This window comes from Lissotriton helveticus, chromosome 3_1, assembly GCF_964261635.1.
Source record: "Lissotriton helveticus chromosome 3_1, aLisHel1.1, whole genome shotgun sequence".
Classification (NCBI taxonomy): domain Eukaryota; kingdom Metazoa; phylum Chordata; class Amphibia; order Caudata; family Salamandridae; genus Lissotriton; species Lissotriton helveticus.
Window position 1 is genome coordinate 411,334,379 of NC_136061.1, and position 22,412 is coordinate 411,356,790.

The 22,412-nt window shown below is 53.8% G+C and overlaps 1 protein-coding gene across 2 annotated transcripts in view; it reads right to left on the reverse strand.

Annotated features, from left to right (window-relative positions):
- ALS2 (alsin Rho guanine nucleotide exchange factor ALS2) overlaps positions 1-22,412 on the reverse strand; it is a 1,284,778-nt gene that overhangs the window by 753,055 nt on the left and 509,311 nt on the right. The gene's annotated exons all lie outside the window — the stretch shown is intronic.

Consider the following 22,412-nt stretch of genomic DNA (forward strand, 5'->3'; position numbering starts at 1 on the left):
AGGCAGCTCCGGCCGCAGCGAGGAAGGAAAGGAAACCGGAGGTTAGTGGCTGCTTTCTCAATGCTATGCAAGGACCAGGGGTGAGGGACACCAGTGCACTCGTGTGTTATATTCAAAGGCAGACAAGTGCTCAGTCGGTGCTTGTGAGGTCGGGGTTAGGGGATGCGGTAACAGGGACACGCGTGCAGGATGCTTTACGTGCTAGGGGGTAGCGGACTTTGTCCCAACCAACCCGCCATACGCCCCCGTACCTGTTTGAGCCACACTCCTCCCGTGGGCGTGTGGCAGGGCGGAACGTGTCTCCTCGGCTCTCCTGGCCGCTGGCTTGCTTCTCCTGGGCTCCTCGAGGACTCGTCTTGTGGGCTCGTCAGGGAAGGTACAGCTGGGCTCGTCCGTGGTTCTCCTCCGCCGGGGTTACTCCCGGGAAACGCCTCGCGTCCTCTCGACTCGGGGCTCGCGTTCTCCGCCTCTTCCTCCGTCCAGGGCTCTTTTGAAGTTGCCTCTTCCTGTGCAGGGGGCGGGGCTACCGCGCCGGTCTCCCAGGCCTTAAAGGAGACGTGCTCAGCCTCCGGGTTCATAGGCCACCAGTATTCCGGGTCACCCGTCCTCCATTCCTCGGGGTCCAGATCGTCCTGGGGCTGCATGGGGGCAAGGGAAGAACGTAAACCAGGTGCGGTGGTCCACCAAGGGGTCATCGGCTCACCGTCCACGGGGTCAGTTGCCCCCGCCCCGTGACACACCTCCCCCCCTGGACTCTCCCGATCGGGGAGAGGCTGAACCCTTGACAAGAAGTCCGCATTCCCATTGTCCGTCCCCTTGCGGTGTACCACTGTAAAAGCATAGGGCTGGAGGGAGAGGAACCATCTGAGGACCCTGGGGTTGTGACTACCTTGTTGGTGCATCCAACGGAGAGGGGCATGGTCAGTATGAAGGATGAATGGCCGGCCCTCAAGGTAATATCTTAGCTTCTCTATCGCCCACTTGATGGCGAGACATTCCCTTTCAATGGTGGAATATTTTGTCTCCCTGGGGAATAGCTTGCGGCTGATGTACACTACCGGATGTTCCCTCCCGTCGGCCCCTGTTTGTGACAATACTGCTCCCACTCCGGTGTTAGAGGCATCAGTGGCCAATGAAAAAGGTTTGTCGAACTTAGGGGATATCAAGAGGGGGGCCGTGGTCATGGATCTTTTGAGCATGTGGAAGGCCTGTTGAGCCTCAGGGGAGGGAGAGGCTATGTCCCTGGGCCGGACGTCCTTCCTTAGCAAATCGGTAAGCGGAGCGGCCACTTCCGCGAAGTTGGGTATGAACCGCCTGTAATACCCTATGAGCCCTAAAAAGGCTCTCAGCTCCCTTTTTGTGGTTGGGTAGGTCACCGCTGTTATGGCTTGTACCTTGGCATCTTGGGGGGCTATCTGGCCGTCACCCAGAACGTATCCCAGATAATTCACCTTTGTGAACGCCACTCTGGATTTCCGGGAGTTGACATGTAGTCCGGCTTTCTGTAGAGCCGCTAGCACTGCTCCTAGATGTTCAAGGTGCTCTTCCCAACTACCACTGAATATCACTATATCATCCAGATAGGCGGAACAGTAACGAAGGTGGGGCCTTAGGACTTGGTTCATCAGGCGCTGGAAGGTTACGGGGGCCCCGTGGAGGCCGAAGGGTAGGACGGTGAACTCATACAACCCCTGATCCGTTACGAACGCCGTCTTCTTCCGGTCTTCCTCACGGAGGGGCACCTGCCAATACCCCTTCGTGAGGTCCAGGGTGGTTATGTAGACGGCGTCCCCGATCTTCTCGATCAGTTCGTCCACCCTTGGTATGGGGTATGTGTCAAAGGTGGATATGGTGTTCAATGCCCGAAAGTCCATGCAGAACCTCTTCGTCCCGTCAGGTTTGGGTATCATCACGATGGGCGAGGACCACTCGCTGGTCGAAGGCCGAATCACCCCCAAGTCCAGCATGGCTTGGACTTCCTTGTTCACCGCGGTTCTTCTTGCCTCGGGGATCCTGTAGGGTCTCTGTTTTACAGTCTTCCCGGGTTCAGTATTGATGTGATGCTCTACCAGCGAGGTTTTACCGGGGAGGTCCGAAAATATGTCCGAATAAGAATGTAGGGCTTGCCTCAGCGAGACTTCCTCTTCTTTGGTCAATGCGGGGTTCACTACCAGTTGGGGAATGGTCGACGTCTCCGCATGGAGGACTCCCCGGGGAGCCGGTCCCAACCACTCCTTCAGCATGTTGATGTGGTAGCTCTGGGTCTTCCTGGGGGTCAGTTGTAGGCGATACGTGGTGTCGCCGAGGGCTTCCACCACTTTGTAGGGACCCTGCCACTCCCCCTTGGATTTCCCGCTCATGGAGGGCATCAGGACCAGGGCCCATTTCCCCACCGCTATGCTTCTCAGTCTTTTTCCCCGATCGTAGTACCTTTTTTGTTCATGTTGTTTCTGTTCGAGGTTCGAGGAGGCGAGACCGCGTAGTTTCCCCAGTCTGCTCTTTAGGTGCCTGGTGTATTCGAGGACGGATTGCTGTTCCTGTATTTCATCGGCTTCCCAAAGGTCCTTTGTGATCTCCAATAAGGTTCTGGGGTGCCTTCCATACAACAGTTCAAACGAAGAACACCCCAAACTGCTCTGTTTTTGGGACCGTAAGACATAAAGGGCCAGGGGTAGCAGGCGATCCCAATCCGGTCCTTCTGCTGTCATCATCTTCTTTAAGACGTTCTTTAGGGACTGGTTATATCGCTCCACCAGTCCGTCGGTCTGGGGGTGATAAACCGACGTTTTCAGATGTTTAATGTTTAAGGCCTTGCAGACTTCCCTCATAAACTTGGAGGTGAAGGGTGTCCCTTGGTCGGTCAGCACCTCTTTCGGGAAACCCACTCTAGCAAACAACTCCACAAACCGATCCGAGATGGCTGCGGTGGTGGGTGCCCTCAGGGGAAATGCCTCCACGAACCTAGTGGCATAATCCACGATGACCAAGGCGTAGACGTGTCCTTTTGCTGTTTTGGGCAGGGGCCCTATGAGGTCCATGCCGACTCTCTCAAAGGGAGTGCCCACGATGGGCAAGGGTCTAAGGGGCGCGGCACTCGGCCGGTTGGTGTTCCTTCGCTGACACACTTCGCAGTGGGAGCAGTATTCCTGGACCTCTTTGTATATGCCGGGCCAGAAGAAATACCTCAGGATGGTCTCTGTGGTTTTCTCCTTGCCCGTGTGTCCTGCAGTGAGGTGGGTGTGCGCATAAAAAAGTACTTGTTCCCGGAAGGAGCGGGGTACGACCAACTGGGGTTGGCAGTCCTCCCGGGGAAGTCGGTACAGGAGCCCGTTCCGTATGCTGAAAGTCGGGTACTCGGGGCGGTCTGGGCTTTGGGGAGCGTGAGCGCTTTCCCAGGCGTTAAACAGGGTCCTGTCTTCGGCTTGCGCGAAACGGAAACTGTGGTCCGTGGTCCAGGGCTCAGGAGCAATGTAATGCGAAAGGGGGTTAGTCCCTGACCCAGGGGACCGGTTTAGAGAGTCCCTGAACATCGAGAGGAAGTCGGGGTTATCCACTCCCACAATCACGTCTTCGGGTAGGGTGTCCACTACTCCCACCCTTACTGTGCAGGGGGCTTTCCCCTTGGGGGTGAGGGTGATGGTGGCCAGGGGGTAGGGCTTGACGTCGCCGTGAACACACCTGATGTGGACTACGGCGTCGGGGATGTACTGCCGTGGAGTGACCAGATGTTTCTGCACTACGGACTGTCTGCACCCTGAGTCTAACAGGGCCCTTATGCTCAAGCCATTCATCCACATACTCACATAAAATGAGGAGCCCATCTCCGAGGAATAGAGCACCGCTCTGGGCAAGTATCCGACCTCCATCGGTTCTTCCGGGGGCGGACGTTTCCGGGGACACAGCCTAGCGATATGGCCCCACTCGCCGCAGTCGTAACACTGAGGTCCTCTCATCAGGGGGGCTATCGGCCCCGGTGGTTTCATCCGACCGTAATCCCCACCGGTTTTCGGTTTCTTCTCCGTCTTCCCCGCCAAGGGTGTTTTCAGGGCCTTCTCGTGTTCCCACGGGAGAGCCTTGGGTTGGGCTCTAGCGAAGTTGGCGGCCATGTTGATGGCCTGTTCTATCCCCAGTCCGGAATGTTGCCTCAGCCACCTTTGTGAGGCATATGGAAGAGCTTCCATGAACTGCTCCAAGTACACCTTGTGTAGGATCTCCTCTTTGGTGCAAGTGTCTGGGGTGAGCCACTTGTCTGCGGCCATCTTGAGGCGGTAGAACAGGGTCTTTGGGTTTTTTCCCGGGATGCCACGCTCTTTCCTGAATTTGACTCGGTAGGCCTCCTGGTCCAGCCCCAAGTGGTCCAAGATCACCCCCTTTATAGCCGCATAGGGAGTGTTCCCCAAGGGATTCGCGGCCTGGTAGGCGGACTGTGCCTCCCCAGTCAGCAAAGGGGCCAGGAAAAACGGCCATTTGTCTTCGGGCCATCCCAACGCCCTCGCGGCCCTTTCAAAATTCATTAGAAATGCATCAGGGTCTTCCCCCTGCAGGTATTTCTGTAGGGCGATACCTGAGGGGTGGGGACTATGGATCCTTGGTTCGCTCGTAGGGGTCAAAGAAGGGGGGGGCCCGCTCTTCATGCTCTCCAGCTGGGCGGAGAAGGTGGACTTAAACAGGTCTCTGTCTGCCTGTGCGGAGGTCAGCTGCCTCTCCACTGCCCATTCCAGTTTTTCTTGTCCCTTGATGAGATGCTGGATGAGGGCGTCCATCTCGGTGTCACAGATGGACTGGTCTACCGATCCTACTTCTGACACCACTTGTGAGGGGGTGGGCGGTGGAGCCTGGTCTGACACAGGTACAACTAGTGGGCCCAAGAGGGTATCAAGGGAAGCAGAGTCGGCATAGGCAGGAATCCTTTTCAAAGAGGGTTTTATTTTAATTGGCACAGTATATGTTTTCCGTTGGCGGCTGGTTAGCCTTTCCCTCGCGAAGGCGGCAGGGTCGTAGGTGGTCCGGGCAGGATCCAGGGTGTCAGGGCCGGTGGTCCGGTCGTCCCCAGAAGGCAGCTCCGGCCGCAGCGAGGAAGGAAAGGAAACCGGAGGTTAGTGGCTGCTTTCTCAATGCTATGCAAGGACCAGGGGTGAGGGACACCAGTGCACTCGTGTGTTATATTCAAAGGCAGACAAGTGCTCAGTCGGTGCTTGTGAGGTCGGGGTTAGGGGATGCGGTAACAGGGACACGCGTGCAGGATGCTTTACGTGCTAGGGGGTAGCGGACTTTGTCCCAACCAACCCGCCATACGCCCCCGTACCTGTTTGAGCCACACTCCTCCCGTGGGCGTGTGGCAGGGCGGAACGTGTCTCCTCGGCTCTCCTGGCCGCTGGCTTGCTTCTCCTGGGCTCCTCGAGGACTCGTCTTGTGGGCTCGTCAGGGAAGGTACAGCTGGGCTCGTCCGTGGTTCTCCTCCGCCGGGGTTACTCCCGGGAAACGCCTCGCGTCCTCTCGACTCGGGGCTCGCGTTCTCCGCCTCTTCCTCCGTCCAGGGCTCTTTTGAAGTTGCCTCTTCCTGTGCAGGGGGCGGGGCTACCGCGCCGGTCTCCCAGGCCTTAAAGGAGACGTGCTCAGCCTCCGGGTTCATAGGCCACCAGTATTCCGGGTCACCCGTCCTCCATTCCTCGGGGTCCAGATCGTCCTGGGGCTGCATGGGGGCAAGGGAAGAACGTAAACCAGGTGCGGTGGTCCACCAAGGGGTCATCGGCTCACCGTCCACGGGGTCAGTTGCCCCCGCCCCGTGACACTCTGCTATTGTCACTGCGGGGCCCGGGCCTCCGCCGCTGTTCTGGATACCCCCGAGGGGAGGGGAGATGGGCTCCCTGTTCCGAGGCCGGGCTTGGCCTCACTATGTATGTTGGGGCCGCACCCCGCCAAGACCGTCACAAGCAGCGGTAGGAGGGGAGCTCGTCCCTTTGATATCCGCCTCCTTGAGCCCCCGGCCCGAAGATTGCCGCACACGTCGTTCCAGGTGCCCCCGCCTCTTGGCGATCCGCGCCTCCGTCACGGGCCCACTGTCAGGTAAGAGGCTGTTGGGGCTGACCGGCTCGGTCACCCGTCCGGCCGTGCACTGCCGTCGCGGGACGCAGACCTCTGTGTCAGTCCGGGACCTCTCTGGCGGGGAAGGGGGCTCACCCTACCGCTGGGGCCCTCCTCAACCACACATGTCCACAGAGACTCCACCGTGTGCAGGCCGTCTCAAGCAGGGACGGAGGGACAGCTCATTCCTCCGTCACTCGTCTCCAGGGCCCCCGGACACTCAGTGCGCCGCAACTCCAGCCCGGCTCCTCCTCGGCGCCATCTTGGGTCCTTGGTCTCGGCGGCAGGTCGGGTCCGTGTCGCAGTCCATCGGAGTCCCCGAAAGCAGCCAGCACCACATCAGCTCGCTCGGCAGGTAAGCTGGGTAACAGAGGTGTAAATATAGGTCATCACTGGGTTTGCAGGTCGTCAGGATATATGACGGATGTAGCTTTCAGCCGGAGCTCGGTGAAAGCATGACTCACTCAGCCATGTTGCTGGCCACGCCCAGCCCAGCCTTTCTTGGCGCCTACGTAGCCAACAAAGAGCTGGTCATCCACCCGGAACTGTTGTGTGCGATTCAGGTAAAATGAGAGTGCACGTTTTGGGTCCAGAAGGTGGAGCTTCTCTTCCTCTCTGGAAGGGTGCGGAGGCAGAAAGAAAGTGGGCAAGGTGATAATTTGCCCGATGTGGAAGGCAGTGACAACCTTTGGCAAGAAGGAAGGACGAGTGCAAAGCACAGCCTTATCCGGATGAACCAACAGAAAGGGAGGCTTACAGGAAAGAGTCTGGAGCTCAGTCACGCGCCTAGCGGAGGTGATGGCAACCAGGAAAGCAGTCTTCAAACTCAATAAACGAAGAGGATAGTTGTGAAGCGGCTCAAAAGGAGCGCACATCAAATAAGTAAGAACCAGATTCAAGTCCCACTGCGGCATTACAAACGGAATAGGGGGGAAAAGGTGTGTAATGCCTTTGAGAAATCTATTTACATCAGGGGGCTTGAAAAGAGAGGGCTGGTCAGGGAACCTGAGAAAGGCTGAAATTGCAGAAAGGTAGCCCTTAATAGTGTCCAGAGCAGAGCCCTGTTGGGCCAGAGAAAGAAGGAACAAAATAACTTCTGAAAGAGGGGCAGTAAGGGGATCCACAGCCTTTGCTTTGCACCATGCCATAAATTTGTTCCACCTGCAGGCGTATACCAATTTAGTGGAGGGACATCTGGCTGCCAGAATGATATCACAGACTTCAGGAGGCAAGTCAAATGGAATCAACTGTCGCTGCTCAATCTCCACGCATGTAGGTGGAGGCTGGACAGGTTTGGGTGAAGGACCTTTCCCTGCTCCTGCGACAGAAGATCCTCCCAAAGAGGCAATCGGATCAGGGGATCCATGCTCATACTGAGTAGCTCGGGATACCAAACTCTTCGAGCCCAGTCCGGGCCTCAAGAATGACTTGGGCCGGGTCGCACCTGATCTTCTTCAGCACTCTGGGTAGATGTGGTATGGGCGGAAAAGCGTACAATAGACTGCAGCTCCATTCGTGATGAAAAGCGTCGCCGAGCAAGTGCCGCTTTGGAAATTCCAAAGTGCAGAAGAGATGACATAGCACGTTCTCTCCGGTGGCAAATAGATCTAACCAAGGCTCTCCCCAATGTTGAAAGAGACCTTGCACCACCTCCGAGTGAAGACGCTATTCGCGATCCATCATGCACCTGCAGCTGAGTTCGTCCGCCCTGACGTTTATAGAACCTGCCAAGTGTTGAACCGTCAAGGAAAGGAGAGACGCAGAGCCTCCTGACATAGGTTCCACAACCCCACCCTGCCATGCTTGTTGCAATGCAACATGGGAGTGGTGTTGTCTGTGAACACCTGCACTACTCTTCCCTTGACAGAGGGAAGGAATGCCTTCAGTGCAAGTAGGATCGCCCGGAGCTCCAGAAAGTTGATATGGAGCCTGGACTACGCCGGAGACCAGAGGCCTCAGATCTCCGCCTCTCCCATATGGCTGTCCCATCCAAGGAGGGAGACATCTGTCATCACTGTGTGCTCCAGTTGGGGAAGGGAGAGGGATCTGCCGCTGACCCAATTTTGGTTCCTGAGCGACCACTGCAACTGTTGTGCAGTGCCCTCTGAGATCTGGACGTACTCAGACAGGTCCCCTTGATGCTGTGTCAACTGGAACTTCAGGTCCCACTGCACAGCCCGCATATGCCATCTGGCATGATTGGTAAGCAGGATGCAGGAGGCCATGAGGCCCAGCAGCCTCAAGGTCATTCTGACCGAAACCCAGGATAAGGGCCGAAAGATCGGAATCATAGACAAATGTCCCGGGCTGGCTGCTTGGGAGGATAAACCCGAAACTGCGCTGTGTCCTGAACTGCTCCGATAAAGAGGAGCTTCTGAGAGGGAATCAGGTGCGACTTCGGTATGTTGATGGGGAACCCCAGCAAATGCAGGAGGTCGGCCGTAGTCTAGAGGTGGGAGACGACTGCCTAAGGCGAGCCCGCCTTCAACAACCAGTCATCGAGTTAGGGGAAGACTGAAACCCCTGATCTGCACTGATGAGCTGCGACCACCGCCATCACTTTCGTGAACACCCGAGGGGTGCTGGTAAGGCCAAAGGGGAACAAGGTGAACTGAATGTACGCGTGGCCTACCGTGATTCATAGGTAACGCTGGTGGGCCGGCAGGACGGGGATATGAAAATAAGAGGCGTGCAAGTCCAACGCCACCATCCAGTCTTGCGGGTCTAGGGCATGCAAGGGTGAGCATCTTGAACTTCTCCTTCCGGAGGAAGCGATTGACGTTCCGAAGGTCTAAGATAGGACGCAGGCTCTTATCCTTCTTTGGAACCAGGAAGTAGTGGGAGTAACAACCACGACCTACTTCTGGCATCGGTATGCGCTCGAAGGCTCCCTTGGCCAAGAGGGCCGCATCTTTCTGCTGGAGAAGTGCCAAGTGATCCCAGACATGCGGTGGTATGGCTGGAGGGGTAGTCTTAAAGGGGGGGGGGGGGGGGAGTAGCCACTTCGGACTATCTGTAAAACCCACCTGTCCGAAGTGATGGTGCGCCAGTGGGGGAGGTGATGGCAAATCCTGGCGTTTGGTGGGCCTGAAACACCGGACTAGGAAGGTTTGGAGGCAGTGGCAGCAGGGGAGGTGGTGAATTGACCAGCCCGCTGGCCCCGTGACCCACCTCTGCGGGTCCCAAGTCCGCGGCTGAGCTGAGACTGTTGTTGCACAGGCCTGTGGCTCTGAAACAAACATGTTTGGGCGCCCCTTCCTTGGCCATGAAAGGAGCGAAAAGCCGAAGAGGAAGGAGTGCGCGTGGCCGAAAGGCCTAAGGACTTGGCCGTAGCAAGCGAGTCCTTAAAATGCTCCATAGCAGTATCTGCCTTGTCATCAAAAAGGCGAGTGCCTTCAGAGGGCATGTCCATTAGAGTGTTTTGGACATCCCCGGAAAAGCCAGCCGTCCTCAGCCAGGAGTGGTGGTGTAGCACCACTGCTGTGGAAATCGCTCTGCCCAGCGAGTCGGCGGTATCAAGGCCATAACTAATTGTGAACTTGGCTGCGTCTCGCCCCTCAGCAATAGCTTGTGCGAGAAATGTCCAGACCTCTGCCAGACACTGGGGCAGCACCTGCACGACCGTATTCCACACAGAGTGGGAATAACGGCCCAAGAGGCATGCGGTGTTTACAGACCTCAGCCCTGAACTAACTGAAGTGAAAATGTTCCTATACACATGAGCCCATGTGTTGGGCCTGGACCAGGTGCCCAAAAGGACGTCTGAAATTGCATTGTTGAATGGCAGCAGCGGCTCCGTAGAGGAAGACGCTGGCTGAAGTACTTTTGTCTGGAGGTTAGTCCTGACGGCCACCGTAGGGAGCTCGAGGTGGAGAGCCTCGGCTGCCTCATGCAACACCACAGAATATGTACCACCCTCCTCCGTAGCCACAATAGAAGGAGACAGTGCTCCAGGTTCTGGAGTAAAATCCAGCTCACCTGCGTCCTACAAATCCTCTTCCCAATCCAGGTCTAACTCGTATTTGGCTGCAAGAGGGTCTTCAGACCCCTCCCAGTCCTCCACATCCTTACCAACCTGCCGGGCAGGCGGAAAAGAGGGAGGCGTATGGAGAAAGAGATAGAAATTCGCCATCAGCATCGAAATCGGCGTCGATCAACACCGGTCCGGCGCCGTCTACACGTTGGGGTGGAAGCCAGGGACGGCGTCGGCCAGGGAGCCAGCCGACATTGATGGCGGTGCTGTTGACAGCGATGCCGGTTGAGGTCGTATGAGGCCACCCGACATCGGCTAAGATCCATGCATGGATCCATGGGGGTCTCACGGTGTCGAGACCAGAGTCGTCGACGAAGTCGGGGCCGGAACCGGCGGCGAAGAGGAGCGAGTACCCCCAGTCGGACCCCCGGGGCCCGAAGGCATCCCGACAGGCCATAAAGGCAGACCATGGCTGACAAAGTCCTGCAGCTGGGCCAGAGTCACAGACGGACCCGGGAAGGGCGGGTAGGCCGTCGGCAACTGCGCAGCCTCCGCCAGAGCCGCGGGGGTGGCACCACCCAACCCTCAGCCATGTCGCGCGACAGGCTAGGGGAAGGCAAAGAGCGACGACGTTTCTTCAAATTCTTGTGCTTTGCTTTACCTGACTCCAAGTGTAAAGACTTTGTCAAACGATGGTGATGGTGATGGTGGTGGCTCTGCGACCGGTCCCTCGACCTCCCATGGGATCGGGACCTTGAACGGCGAGGAGCCGACTCCAGGGCCTCTATCAACTTTGAGGGCTGCTCCTGTAAAGTTTTCGGAGCCATGGCCCGGCATTCGGGGCACGACTCAGCTCAGAATCGTGGTTGCGCCCCAGGCAGTAGAGACACTCAAGGAGCGGGTCCGTCAATGACATCGTGCGGGAACAAGCGGTGCAAGACTTAAAACCGGGCATTCCTATACACCAGGAGTCAAAGACTCAAAAAACAGAGACAAAAAGTCCCAAAAACAAATTGACTGGGGGTATCTCCGGATCTGTGCTTGCTGGCGTGGAAAAAGAAAGAACTGATGTCAGCACGCGTGGCCGGGTCCAAGGAGCACCAGCAATGTCATCTCGGCGACTATGATGCCAATGACTTACGCGGAGCTGTATGATGACGTCTACCAACGCGCAGGGGTACTGCTGACGAAAACTTTCCGAATCCAGTCTGACGCCTGGGGGTAATTCTAAGGTAAAGAATCTATCACTAATGTGTTTCTTTCAGATACATATGGCACTGTAAAAGGTTCATTCTTCAATGTCACATTTGATACATGACTGGTCAGAGGCTTTTCCCACTGCAACTAACTTGGACCTGTAATACCATATATTGTTCAGTATTTAAACCTGAATTAGTTTCAGGACAGACTACACCACCACTTCAAATCTACACATCACCTCTTGACTAGGGGTTTTCCTCACAAAGTAGTAAGGCTCATTGTAAATGTACATGCGGCATCCTCTTTGAAATATATTACTCATGTGTGTAGGTTGATCCTGTAGATTCCAGCACAGGGAACTTTCATAAATACAGAGCTTCTGCCATCCTGCTTGTTATGAACCTGATTATTAATTAGAAATCCAGACAGGATTTCAGGAACACAAAGCATAGTTTTATCGGCACATATAGCTCAGAATATGAGAATGGGTCTCCTGAGTAATGACGGGACTACTAGGCCCGAATTACTAGGGTATATTTAATAATCAGATGCAGTAAATCAGCAAACCTCAGACTTAAGACCTTGATAAATCAGTTACTGGCTATCTAAAGTTGACTTACAATTATTTTTATTTTATTATTTTATTTTATTTATTTTTTTTACAATCGACATCGAAAGGCACAACAGTGCCCCGCCCGGCACAAGAAGAGCATCTTGTAGTACAAGAAATTAGTCTGCAGACTATTAACATTATTATTGGTAAAGAGCCCACAAAGTGAGGCGGGTTTAACTTGAATGTCGCTTATGGGAATTACCACTACCATTCGTGAGATGGGAGCGAGATTCAGGGACCTGCCAATTGAACACTAAAAGCCCGACCTCAGAAGACTGTGCATATTCTTTGTCTATGTCATACTTTATTTTATGTTGGCATAAAAATACTCCTTTTTCATACAAACCAATATTTGTCTAGACAACTATTTATTGCTGCTACTTAACATATTTTGATTTGTCAGCCTGTGTTCACCACTCGCATCTGTCTCCCCCGCAAGAAACCTTGGACTGCTCGACCCACACTACTACTGAGAGTCAAGTGCAAAAGGGGTACTTTGCCCATTTGCTCAGGACACTTAGTCCCTGGGACAACAGGTGCAAAAATCCTCAAACCCTACAGCTGGGCCCAGCAGCTCCTGTTTGCTCCAAGGCACTATGAAAGGGGTTCTGACACACTGCAAAATCAAAGTCATATTCTGGTCTCATTATTCAGCCACCTAAGACATAATTGTTGCTAGATATGACTTGCATCCATTATTAATAAGAACTGTACCTCTAGTAGTTTCATCCTTAGTACATGAAGATATCAGAGAAAAACATGCACACAAATGGGCTTTAAATCAGGCTCTACAACTGTGTAGAAACTAGGCGAGGTGAGATAAAGAATCTGTTCCACATGGAACTCCATTGAGGAATGAACCCTAGGTTGAGACTCAATACCCTTAAAAGCCAAGGGGTAAGCACAAAATAAAAGCTATTTAGACCAATGTATTGTTATGTGTATTTTTATAGCGCGCTATGACCGGAAGGGATATCTTGGTGCTTTTGCAGGTGTATGAGACTAGTCTCGAGGGAGCTAATTCGAAAAGCCAGGTTTTCAGCTTCTTGCAGAATTCAAGAAGAAATGAGGTGGCTCCGGTGTGGTGAGGGAGGGTTTTCCATGCTTTAGGAGAGATATATCAGAAGGTGTGACCTACTGATCTGGTTTTGTGTTTGCGTGAGATGTATGCTTGAGAGAGTCCAGCTGGGCGGAGGTGTCTTGGGGAACTGGTGGCCGATCAGGTAGGCTGGGTCTATGTTGTGTAGTGCTTTCTATGTGTGAGTGAGAAGCTTGAACTGTGCTTGTGCCAATTAAAGTAAAGTTATAATAGTGATTGTCATTCCACCATGAACATTTCTCTTTTATGGACCTGGAGTCAAATAATAGATATAGAATAGCTATAGGCTATACAAATTTAAGCAAACTCATACACTGCAAAACACTCCCAGCACTGGACTGATGAATTCGCTTAGGAAAAAACAAAAACAAATTAGATTTTCAAATGGATTTTTTAGCCAAAATATAGCGCCTGAATTACTGAATCTCCCCACTTTTTTGTCCCGCTGATTTAAATTCACTTATACAAGATTACCTCAGGAGTATTACACTAGCTGGGGCTTTTTGCAGCAAGAATAACGGAGATTTAACAAGAAGATTCAGAGGCATTACTGTCTATTGATGGTGCACAAGTTACTACTTGTGTAACGATATATCTGTAAGAGACATTAGTTAGTGATAGATTCCTTACCTTAGAATATCCCCAGGCGTCAGACTGGATCCGAAAATTCTTTTGCGTAGCAGTACTCTTGCGCATCGGTAGGCGTCGTCTGCGGCTCCGCGTCCGTTGTCGGCGTCGTGGGCGCTGTGATGACGTCATCGGAGTATGTAGACGCCGCCTCCGCGTGCGGACGTCAGTTCTTAGACACAGCTTTTCCGCGCCAGAAGCGCTGAGCCATGTTGGTGCCATTGAAACTAGGGCCCTGAAAGGGGATAACCCTAGATATCGGTTCGCAGAACGGAGAGGATGGGTGGATCGGTAAGGAATCTATCACTAACTAATGTCTCTTACAAATATATCGTTACACAAGTAGTAACTTGTGTATCTGAAAGAGACACGTTAGTGATAGATTCCTTACCTTAGAATAGATACCCCAGCAATACCAACCCCGGTGGTGGGTCTGCGAACCAATAATCACACCAGAAAGTCCTGGAGGACAGAACAGCCAAAGAAGCCATCCCTCCGGACTTGGCTGTCGAGGCAGTAGTGTCTTGCAAACGTGTGCAGCGAGGCCCACGTAGCTGCCTGACAGATGTCTTGTAAGGGCACTCCCCGGCCCAGGGCAGTTGTAGTCGCCGTGGCTCGGGTGGAATGAGCCCGCAATCCAACAGGGGGCTCCTTCTTAGCCAAGAGTAACATGCCTGGATACACAAGATGATCCACCGGGAGATGGTCCTCTTGTGCACCGCTTTCCCCTTCTCAGCGCCCACGTAACCAACAAAGAGTTGGTCATCCGCACGTTTTGGGTCCAGACGGTGGAGCCGCTCTTCCTCTTTAGAGGGATGCGGTGGCGGGAAGAAGGTTGGCAAGGTGATAGACTGCCCGATGTGGAAGGCTGTGACAACCTTGGGCAAGAAAGATGGCTTAGTACGCAACACAACCTTGTCCGGATGGACAGAAAGGAAAGGAGGAGTACAAGAAAGGGCCTGGAGCTCACTCACTCTCCTGGCAGAGGTGATGGCAACCAGGAAAGCAGTCTTCAAAGTAAGAAGGCGGAGAGGACAGTTGTGAAGTGGCTCAAAGGGAGCGCACATCAGAAACGTAAGAACAAGGTTCAAGTCCCGCTGAGGCATCACAAACGGAACAGGAGGAAACGTGTGTGTGATGCCTTTAAGAAAACGATTTACAATAGGGGACTTGAACAAAGAAGGTTGATCAGGCAGCCTCAGAAAGGCTGAAAGCGCAGAAAGGTAGCCCTTGATAGTGCCCAGAGCAGAGCCCTGCTGGGCAAGAGAAAGAAGGAAGAGAAGAACCTCAGAGAGAGGGGCAGCAAGAGAATCCACAGCCTTTGCTGTGCACCATGCCACAAATCTGTTCCACCTGCAGGCGTATACCGACTTTGTGGAGGGACGCCTGGCTGCCAGAATGACATTACAGACTTCAGGAGGCAAGTCAAATGGCCTCAACTGTCGCCGCTCAATCTCCAAGCATGGAGGTGGAGACTGGACAGGTTCGGGTGGAGGACCGTCCCCCACTGCTGCGACAGAAGGTCCTCCTGAAGAGGCAGACGAACCGGGGGATCGACTGACATACTGAGTGGCTCTGGATACCAGTACCTTTGTGCCCAGTCCGGAGCCACAAGGATGACTTGTGCCCGGTCGCGCTTGATCTTCTTCAGCACTCTGGGCAGAAGTGGTATAGGCGGAAAGGCGTACAATAGACCGCAACTCCACTCGCGACGAAAGCGTCTCCGAGCGAGTGCCGCCTTAGAAATTCCAACGCGCAGAACTGATGACATTGCGCATTCTCTTCGGTGGCGAATAGATCTAACCAAGGCTCTCCCCATCGCTGAAAGAGGCCATGCGCCACGTCCGAGTTCAGACGGCATTCGTGATCCATCATGCACCGATGGCTGAGCTCGTCCGCCCTGGCGTTCAGAGAACCTGCCAGGTGTTGAGCCACCAGGGTCACGCCCTGGCGTTCCAGCCACTGCCAGAGGCGCAGAGCCTCCGGGCAAAGGGTCCACGACCCCACACCGCCCTGTTTGTTGCAGTACCACATGGCGGTGGTGTTGTCCGTGAAAACCTGCACTACACTCCCCCGGACAAAGGGGAGGAATTCTTTCAGTGCTAGACGAATCGCCCGCAACTCCAAGAGGTTGATGTGGAGCCGGGCCTCCGCCGGAGACCAGATGCCTCTGATCTCCGCCTCTCCAATGTGGCCTCCCCAGCCCTGGAGGGACGCATCTGTCACAACTACGTGCTCCGGTTGGGGAAGGGAGAGGGATCTGCCGCTGACCCAATCGCGGTCCGTGAGCCACCACTGCAGTTGTCTCGCAGTGCCCTCCGAGATCAGGACGTGGTCGGACAGGTTGCCCTAATGCTGGGCTCACTGAAACTTCAGGTCCCACTGCAGAGCCCGCATCCGCCACCTGCTGTGATGCACCAGTAGGATGCAGGAGGCCATCAGCCCCAGAAGCCGCAGCGTCAACCTGACCGAGACCCGCGATAAAGGCTGAAAGAGTGGAATCAGAGCCTGAATATCCCGGACCCGCTGTTCGTGAGGATAAACCCGAAACCGCGCTGAGTCCAGAACCGCTCCGATGAAGAGGAGCTTCTGAGAGGGGCACAGGTGTGACTTTGGCACATTGATGGAGAACCCCAGCTGGTGCAGGAAGTCTGCCGTTGTCTGGAGTTGGCTGACAACTGTTTGGGGCGAGCCCGCCTTCAACAACCAGTCGTCGAGGTAGGGGAAGACTGAAACCCCTAACCTGCGCAGATGAGCTGCGACCACCACCATCACCTTTGTGAACACCCGTGGGGCGCTGGTAAGGCCGAAGGGGAGAACGGTATACTGAAAGTGCTCGTGGCAGACCGTGAACCGCAGGTAGCGCCGGTGGGCCGGCAGGACGGGGATGTGGAAATAAGCGTCCTGCAAGTCCAACGCTACCATCCAGTCTCCTGGGTCCAGGGCAGCCAGGACCTGAGCCAGTGTCAGCATTTTGAACTTCTCCTTCTGGAGAAAGCCGTTGACGTTCCTTTGGTCCAAGATAGGGCGTAGGCCCCCTTTGCCCTTCTTGGGTACCAGAAAGTAGTGGGAGTAACAACCACACCCTACTTCTGGCCCAGGAACGTGCTCGATGGCCCCCTTGGCCAAGAGGGCCGAAACTTCCTCCTGCAGAAGCCGCAAATGGTCCCCGGATACTCGGTGGTACTGCGGTGGCATGGATGGGGGGGTCGCCTCGAAGGGGCGGGAGTAGCCCCTTCGGACGATTTGCAGCACCCACCTGTCCGACGTGACAGTGCGCCAGTGGAGGAGGTGATGGCGAACCTTGCCCCCCACTGGCGTCACATGGGCCTGAAAGCACGGACTAGGAGAGTTTAGAGGCGGATGCTGCGGGGGAAGGTGTGGACTGACCTCGCCGTTGTCCCGACCGCCGCCATGGCGGTTTCCACGGCCGCCACCGCGTTGGGTATTACCCTGCGGAGCGTGGCTGGCAGCACGTGTGGGTACACACCTTCCGTGGCCACGAAAGGAGTGAAAGGCAGCCGATTGCTGGTGCGGGGCCGAGAGGCCCAAGGACTTGGCCGTAGCCCTGGGGTCCTTAAAGCGCTCAAGCGCATGGTCTGCCTTGTCGCCAAAAAGGCGACGGCCATCAAACGGCATGTTCATCAGTGTGTTTTGGACATCGGCCGAAAAGTTGGCGGACGTCAACCAGGCGTGACGTCTGACCGCCACCGTCGTTGCCATCGCTCTACCTAGTGAGTCGGTGGTATCCAGCCCACACAGGATAGAATATCTGGCTGCATCCCGGCCCTCCACAAGGGCTTGGCCGAGTTTGGCCCGTACCTCCAACGGACACTCTGGCAGCACTTCCGCAACCGTATCCCACAGAGAGTGGGTGTAGCGGCCCAAGAGGCATGCGGTGTTGGAAGACCGCAGTCCCAGACTAAGGGAGGAGGAGATCTTTTTACCGTACTGCTCATACCTCTTGGATTCCCTGTCCGGCGGAGCCGACGGGAATGCGTTCTGGGAATTGGAGGCCTGGATGACCAGGCTCTCGGGGGTGGGTGGACAGGAAACATGGGTCACCCGGAGCCGGGCGCTGGCGTCTGGCCACGTTCCTATCTACAGGCGAACCTGTAGCAGGCTTGGACCAAGTGCCCAAAAGAACGTCGGTCAAGGCCTCGTTAAACGGCAGCAGAGGCTCAGCTGAGCGTGACTGCGGCTTAAGGACCTCAGTGAGGAGGTTAGTCCTCACGGCCGCGACGGGGAGCTCAAGGCCCAAGGCCTTGGCTGCCCTCATCAACACCACACTATAGGTTGCCCCCTCCTCCGTAGCCACGGTAGGAGGTGAGACAAAGCCAGTGTCGGGCGAAGTGTCCAGACCACTGGCATCCCCAAGTTCACCTGTCCAGTCCTCCTGGGACTGACATTCACGTGTCAGAGGGTCCTCAGACCCCTCCCAATACTCCTCATCACCCATCTCCTGATACTCAGGGCCAGAAAATGATGGGGCCGGTTTATGGAAAGTAAACTCTCCGAACGGCGTCTGAAGTGGCGCCCAGCGGTGCCGCTTCGGCGCCGAAACCGGGTCGAGGGAGGCATCGGGGACAGCGCCGCCCAATGGCGGCGCCGGGGGTGGCACCTGGGGGGTCGGCGCCGGGTAGGTCGTTAAGTCCACCGGCGGCGACCCGAATCCGGAACCGGATCCAGTGGGGCCCGAAGGCGCCGGGCCCGAAGGCGCCGGCGGCGTCGGAGCCGAAGCACCCGATGGCGTCGGGACCGAAGCCCCCGACCCGCTAGGCCCCCCAGAGGGGTCCGCTGGGCCCGGAGGCGCCGCGAGCCCGTCAGAGGAGAGAGGGACATCATGGCCATGAGGAACCGCTCGATCTCCTCCGGCGCCGCGTTAGGCCCAGGGACCGGAGGGTATGAGGCCGGACGCGGCGCCTGCGACTGCGACGGAGCCGCGTGGGCGGTGTCACCAGAACCCTTGGCCGCGTCGTGCGAGCGTCGGGGGGAGTCGGAAGAGCGATGACGTCTCTTCGATTTCTTGTGCTTACCTGACGACTTCGACCCGGAGGAGTGATGTCGACTCCCGGAGCTCCGATGGCTCCTCTCCCGCGACCGGTCCCTCGACCTCCGTCTGGACCGGAACCGTTCTCGGCGCGGGGCCGACTGCCGGAGTTCGAGCCGCTTACGGGACCGCTCCCGCCTAGCTTTCGAAGTCAGGGCCCGACAGTCGGAGCAGGTCTTGTCATCATGATCGACGCCGAGGCAGTGGAGACATCAACGGTGAGGGTCGGTGACCGACATCAGTCGGTCGCAATCCTCACAGGGCTTGAAACCTGGCATCCCTACCGGCACCGTTCGGAGTCGAAGACTTCGAAAAAGGACGATCAAAAGATCAAAAAGGTTAGTCAAAAAGTGACTAAAGTACCACTTTTTCCAGATCTGTGCTGCTGGCGCGGAAAAAAGAAGAACTGACATCAGCACGCGGAGGCGGCGTCCAAGTACTCAGACGACGTCATCACGGCGCCCACGACCCCGACGACGGACGCGGAGCCACAGACGACGCCTACCGACGCGCAAGGGTACTGCTACGCAAATAAATTCCGGATCCAGTCTGACGCCTGGGGATATTCTAAGGTAAGGAATCTATCACTAACGTGTCTCTTTCAGATATTTACATTACAGATGATGATTTGACTGAACATCTAAATAGGGTGAACAGGAAAGGGACACTCTTAGACCAACACTGATATAAAATTATAATAATTTAAAAGAAAAGCATATCCTAATGTGATTTTCCTTCACTATGGATTAGGTTTTGAGGGTAAAGGACTGTCATCTGACTTCCTACAGAAGAGTTGTTCCTAGCACTTCAAGCTACACTTATGCAGTTTACAGTGAGTGTCAGACAACCCCCATAGAATACAAATCACATTTATTTAACCCTGCAGAGGAATGCTTTACTCCTACTAATAATTTTCTCACATCAATATAGTCAGCTATAATTAAGGGGCACCCTATTACACAAAGGAAACAAATCATAGTTTATCTTACACCCACATTCGAAGCAGCAACAAAAGCTAGTAAGCCCTTTGTGCGTACCCTACACCTTCATTGGGTGAGGTGAGCTGCTTCTTTAAATGCAAGCGACAAATACGATCCAACACGTAGGACTCAAAACTTTTTACAATATACACAGAACATTCCACAAACTCAAAACATTTGACCTATTTATGAATATAGAGAGTGTTCAACGTGGTCTGCTCTCCACAGCCTGCGGTTGGCATTAAACAAAAAGATTCCATGTCAGCTGAGCTGAGTCGAGGGAGTTTTTGAAGATGGTGACTTCAGGGAGCTATGTAAAACACACTAAAGTTTTAAGTGATTTCACTGTAGGTAGCAGAAATACATGCCCTATTGGTCGCTCAACCCACGCTCATTGTGTCAGACACAGTATTGTGTATATAAGGTTACATTGCGGATTTACTGAATTGGAGTTAGAATGAATACAGAGTTTCAAAGGGTAAATTAATGAAAAGTGAACAACTTTAGGGAAAGGTAGGTATTCTACATGATAGGCTTTCATTGGTCCATGTACAGCACATCATGGCCCGTAAACGGGAAGGAATTCACACTGAAGGGAACAATGCAGCAGACTTAGCTTCAAATTCATGCAAACCATTAAGGTTGCTTATGTAACTCTATCTCAAACCAATATTGATGCAGACATTATAGGAGAAATGAAAGCAGCACTGAAAAGTGAAAGGGCTCCTGACGTGTTGCCCTTGAAGTACTTTTACAGTCTCGCCAAAGACAATGTTCCTATGGTTTTAATACCTGGGATAATGTAAAGGCACATTCCTAATGGGTAAGCTTGATTAGCCTTATGGCAGCTCATGAAGGGACAGCTTCTGTTTTGCTGTCATCAGAGCTACTGTATCAATGATACTGGTAGCCATATACCGGAGCTTACAAAGAAATATGTATAGCAATGTAATATTTGTCAACAGACACATCATTCAACAGTTATAAGACAACTACCTACTTCGCTTACCATCTCTATTATTATTATTATTATATGAAACTTGTAACGCGCTCAGCTTACCCGGGGGCATCCCGGCGCGACAGACCAAGAAGGAGAGACTCGATTACTCACTACTGAGGAAACAAATAGGTTTTAAGGAGTTTCCTGAATAGTAGGATCTTGGGCTCTGAGCGAATCTTAAGGGGCAGAGAGTTCCACAGAGATGCCACCTGTACCGAAAAACGCCTGCCCCCAGTCCGAGCTCTTTTAACTCTCGCAGATTGCAAAAGATGTTGCTGGTCCGAGCGCAGAAGGCGTGGAGGTTTATAAGGACGGGCCATATTAAAAAGGATGGGGGGGCCTTTGCCATGTAGAATTTTATGGGCCGTACACAGCGCCTTGAATTTCACCCGCTCCTTAACAGGGAGCCAGTGAAGCGCTTTAAGGGCCGGGGCAGCAGACTGCCTTCTAGGGATCTCCATCAAGACTCTGGCGGCTGCGTTTTGCACCTGTTGGAGGGTTTTAAAGGTCGCTTCGGGGGCGCCAAGAAACAGGGCATTTCCATAGTCGAGCCTCGACAGGATTAAACCACGCATCAAAAGCTTCTTAGCTGGATCCGGAAGCAGTGGTAGCACCTTTCGGGCTGACTTCAGTAGACCGAAGCAAACCCCCGCGGTCTTCCTGGCGTGAGTCCTAAAGGATCTCTATCAAATCACTTGGTGTAATCTTTCTCAACCATATCGGTCAATTAGCAAGTTTAAATCAATATAAGTATATTTGGTGAGGTTGATTCCTGCTCTATAGTCAGTTGGGTTTGGCCAAAAGAACTGCCATTGCTCGAGCAGTCATAAAAGTCTTGAAGTGAATAGTAGCAAGGAAAACAATCCATACATTTATTTCAGACAATTTTTCCTATATTCGCAGCTAAGGCATTTATGGATGCCATGTCTGCTCTGGGAGTACAACTGCTGTACTTACACGCATTCTGTCTGGAATCGGACAGTGTTGTAGAGCAAGCCTATAGTATGCTAAACAAGCCTAGACTGCTAGTGTATTTGGTACAGGATTATTGTGGAATCATAATCTGCATAGGCCGCTAAATAACTTATCTAGATAGGTATTAGGGGGCGCTACCCCATACAAACTACTCTTTGGAGAACCAATGTATGGGCCTGATCTTGATTTCCCTGAAAGGATGACGTGGCAAAAGAAGTGAACCTTGGGGCTTATTACAGAATATTTAAGACATTAGAATAAAACTATCCAAAGTAAAGAAGGAGTAGTTTCTGTCCTGTAACTCCAGTTCTGTAGTAGGGGTATCTCTGTTATAGTCATAACCTAGTGAATAGTACCGCCCATGTGCGTGGACCCCGGAGCAACCAAAAATAATCTCTTACAGTGTCGAAAAATGCAGACCTGCACAGACACTTAAGAGAGAATTAAAGACAGATAATGCAGCCTATAACACAGGCTACACTGTCCAGTACTTCAACTAGAAATTCCACCCAAAAAAATCCACAAAACAGCAAAGCCTGTACAGATTTCCCTTGCTTCAGCAGCAAAAACCCTCTGGAATGATAGAGAGGAGGATCTGGACAGACAAGCCCCATAGGCTGCCATTATGTGGCTCAGAACAGGATACTGTGCCTTTAAGAGAACTTTCCAGAACTTCACAGTATCCCAGAATGCACTGCAGGTCCCATTTACTTTCAGTTCTTTTTGAAGGCGTAACACGCCAGACCTGTAGAATTCCTTACATGAATATCTCTCTCTCCACCGGGGAGGAGGGCGGGCGCTCATGACTATA